Source organism: Phalacrocorax aristotelis, chromosome 1 (genome assembly GCF_949628215.1).
Source record: "Phalacrocorax aristotelis chromosome 1, bGulAri2.1, whole genome shotgun sequence".
Taxonomy (NCBI): domain Eukaryota; kingdom Metazoa; phylum Chordata; class Aves; order Suliformes; family Phalacrocoracidae; genus Phalacrocorax; species Phalacrocorax aristotelis.
Window position 1 is genome coordinate 133,344,345 of NC_134276.1, and position 4,220 is coordinate 133,348,564.

General features: G+C 41.0%; 1 protein-coding gene across 1 annotated transcript in view; it reads right to left on the reverse strand.

Annotated features, from left to right (window-relative positions):
• The window catches only part of LOC142064168 (ephrin type-B receptor 5), a 315,634-nt gene that overhangs the window by 95,876 nt on the left and 215,538 nt on the right, over positions 1-4,220 (reverse strand). The window lies entirely within an intron of this gene.

Genomic DNA, 4,220 nt, shown 5'->3' on the forward strand with positions numbered 1-4,220 from the left:
TTCTTATTTAGAAGTAAACACTATGCTTCTGCATACTTTCTTGTTGTGGCATTACAGTTCAAATATACATGTTGAGATGCAAGTCTCTGAGTTTTTGTCGAGCAGCTATTGCATTGTAACAGTCATGACCTAGACAAGTGGTCTGTGCAGTGGGTGGGAAACTGGCTGACAGGCTGCACCCAAAGGGTGGTGGTAAATAGCTCTTTCTCCAAGTGGCAACCTGTCACAAGTGGAGTCCCTTGGGATCGATATTGGGCCCAATGTTATTCAACATCTTTATAAGTGATCTGGATAACGGCATCAAGTGTAGCCTGATGAAGTTTGCGGATGATACCAAATGGAGTGGGGAAGTAAACACTCCAGAAGGGAGAGCTGCTTTGCAGGAAGATCTGGATAGGCTGGAAGAGTGGGCCAGCAAGAACCTTATGAAGTTCAGCAAGGACAAGTGTAAGGTCATGCATCTGGGAAAACATAATCCAGGAGTGCAGTACAGACTGGAATCCACCTGGCTGGAGAGCAGCTCTGTGGAAAAGGACCTGGGGGTCCTGGTGGACAGAAACCTCAATATGAGTGAACAGTGTGCTGCTGTGGCCAAGAAGGCCAATAGGATGCTGGGTTGCATCAAAAAGGGCATCGCCAGCAGAGACAGAGAAGTCATTATCCCACTCTACTCAGCGCTTGTCAGGCCACACCTGGAGTACTGTGTACAGTTCTGGTCCCCACTATACAAAAAGGATGTGGACAGGCTGGAAGGGGTCCAGAGAATGGCCACCAAGATGATCAAAGGACTGGGAAGCCTGCCATATGAGGATAGGCTAGGAGAACTGGGCTTGTTCAGCCTTGAGAAAAGGAGGCTTAGAGGGGATCTCATGACAATGTACCAGTACTTAAGGGGTACCTACAAAGAGGATGGAGACTCCCTTTTTACAAGGAGTCCCATGGGGAGGACAAGGGGGAATGGACACAAGTTGCTCTTGGGGAGATTCCGACTGGACACAAGAGGAAAATTTTTCACAGTGAGAACAGTCAACCATGGGAACAGTCTCCCCAGGGAAGTGGTTGACTCAACCACATTGGACACTTTAAGATTTGGCTGGACAGGGTGCTGGGCCATCTTGTCTAGACTGTGCTCTTCCTAGAAAGGTTGGACTAGATGATCCCTGAGGTCCCTTCCAACCTGTGATTCTGTGATTCTATGATTCTGTGATTCATAACTCAAGTGATTCCACATCAGAAGGACTTTATATATATGTGAAATATAATTGGTCCTGCTTGTTAGCCCCATAATCTCTGAAATTCAAGGTCCTTTTAACTGCACATATTAGCACCCAACATTTAGGTTATAAGGCTTAGTTCTATATTACTGTCACCAAGCACAGAACTTAGTTTGAGCTTGCCATGGTTAGATATTAGTGAACAACTCCACATCTCACAGAAGGTTATCTCTCATCTCAGTTGGATCTCTACGGCTAATGCACAGGACATAGCTTTTGCAATATTAAATTCACTGCTTTTGATTATGTTGAATATCAAGGGAGATTTTTTTTTCTACTGATTTTTCAGAACCAGAACTGAATTTTAAAGCAACTATCCTTTTAAAACAGCCTGTAAGGAATTGTAAAAGATAAAGTAGTAAGCCAGTCTTTAAAGAACTATTGAAATCGGTCTTCTAGGATGTATTTTGGAAGGTGTACACTGTGAAGAGGCAACAATAGACTTGGTACACACTCAATTCTAACAGAGTCTCCCTGGCAGTCTGCTGGGCCCAGACATTTAATTTGCTTGTTTCTTCATTTAGTTTCTCTGTTTATAGCTTGAACCACAATATTTTTTATTTTTATCTACTGCATTTTCAGCTTTCTAAAAACTTTATAGGGGCAAGCATCTATTTTGTCCTTAGAGCAGCCACAGAGCCCGCTATTGAGGAGGCATGTTAAGTGTGTCTGCTTATTCAGGGATTATGTTTTTATTCTTTCTTGCTCTCCTTCATTTTAAATAAAAGTTTCAGAGGCTAGGGCTTGCTTTTCTGAATGGAAAACAATGCCTCGTGGGTGTTTGGGATGGTTTCACAGTTAATGTCTGAATGTATAAAAAGATACACAGCTACAAAAAAAATTTATACTATAAATCTTTAACCTGTTGCACAGAAAAAAATTGAAGTTCTCACTAGTACAGTACCTGCAACAAACTACAAAATCATTAATAGTAGCCTGAAGTGATATAGAAAAGAATAAAAGACATTCATGTAGGGCAGGATTATGCCAAGGGAAACTCAAAGCAATAAGGTGGGTGTTTTGAAGTTTCATCTTCAATGTCTTATCCTGCCATTCTTACTTTCAATTCTGTCCCCTTTTCCTGGCTTTCTTGCCAGATCTTCTCTACCCTCCTATCTTCATTCTCAGACTTCCCTTCTCTAGTAGCTGAAACCAACCCCTTTTCTTTTCTGTCATCAAGGCTACCCATCCTGTCTACTTCCTGATTCACATACCTTGCATCCATTCTATCAAGTTGGCTTCCAGGTCTGAGTATACTCTTCCTTTTGGATGGATTGGTGAATCTTCAGTTTGAAGGACCCACGTCGGTCAGGCTATCCCACCTTTTTTCTCATCATCTTTAACAGGTAACTGAAATACTACACATTGAGCTAGTCCATGATTACAACCTTTGGTCTTTTCCCTTTCTCCTGCCTCCTCTGAACCTAAAGTCTTTTCACTGATGTTAGTGGTTAGAAGTATCAGCAACTTTTCTGTCCTTTTTCCTGAATAAAGATGTTGAACAAGTGGCCCAGAGAAGTTGGAAGAATGGGTTGCCCATGAAGCTATGGATCCCCCATCACTGGAAGTGGTCAAGTTCAGGTTGGATGGAGCTTTAAGGAACTTGATCTAGTGAAAGATGCCCCTGACCATGGCAGAGGGGTTGGACTAGATGATCTTTAAAAATCCCTTCCAACCCTAACCATTCTGTGACTCTATGATTCTATGTACCTGATGGACTGAATGTAGATGAGAAAGCAAGTATTTGGTGGAAGAAAAGGTAGTGAAAAGTTCCCATCTGCATATGTGATTAAGGTCTCTGAGAGCATTTTTGCCCCAGAAGGGATCTCTCTGTGTCACCCATGGGGCAGTTAGAACACTCTGCTAGATCCCTGACTGGCAGCTCCAACTCTGGGCTGTTTAAAATTAATGTATCCTGATGTCAGTCCTCCCATCCACAATGGAAAACATTATGGCTCTTAGGTTATCCTGCCTCCAGTTTTCTGAACTTCTCTACTGAAGCAACAAGCTCTCTCAGTGCTACAGTGTTCTGATGTTCTCAAAACAATTTTGTGCTTTTGGTGGTTACCAAAACTCTTACTAACATTTGGCAGACAGTCTTTCATATAAATGAGAATTTCTTTCATGTTGCTTCAATCCACAAATCACACTGGTCACTGATAATACCATCAGTGACGATTTGAGGTAGAAAAGCTTGAGTTAGACAAATTTATTTTCAAAACTAAGTACAATCTTTTTGTAAGACATAACCTTTCATCATGAGGTTTCAGGATGGTCAGTGACATTAACATTGCTGCATCGTATTTTTCTAGTGCTCTTTTTTTCATTTAATGACATAAAGCTGGCAACTATTTGTGCAGCCTATGATACATACATGTTTTTCAAAGGTTGAAGTTGGAATATCAAACTATGATGCAAAACTTCACCCTACCAAACTGTTTCAGGGGAATTTACTATTCACACAATGTAGAAGATCAAAGTCCTAATTCAATTCGACTTCAGAACAGATATTAGGAAAATGATTTTCTGAAATTTGCCTAGATTTCTAACCATCTTGAATGTATAAGAAATGCTTGCAACAACATCTGTCAAACTCACATCAATGCACTTAATAATTACAAATTTATTTGAATCACACATCTATTTAAATCTAAGTGCTATCTAAAAGATAATTGCCATTAAACATTTATATGTGTGATAGCTGGAAGGTGTGTCCAAAACTCTATTCTTTTCAATGTGCTGATCCGCGTTACGTTTGGAAAAGCTAATGCACTGTATAGAGAAGAATCTGTCACAGAGAAAAACATGAGAGGTCCTCTCACTAATTTGTGAACTCAAGAGAGCAGAGCTGTCATCTGTGTCTTAAAGATAAGAGGGAAATCAGTTGATAAGGAGTACTTGTGACATCACCCCCCCACACCCCCCAACCCCTCTTCCTGTTTCTGT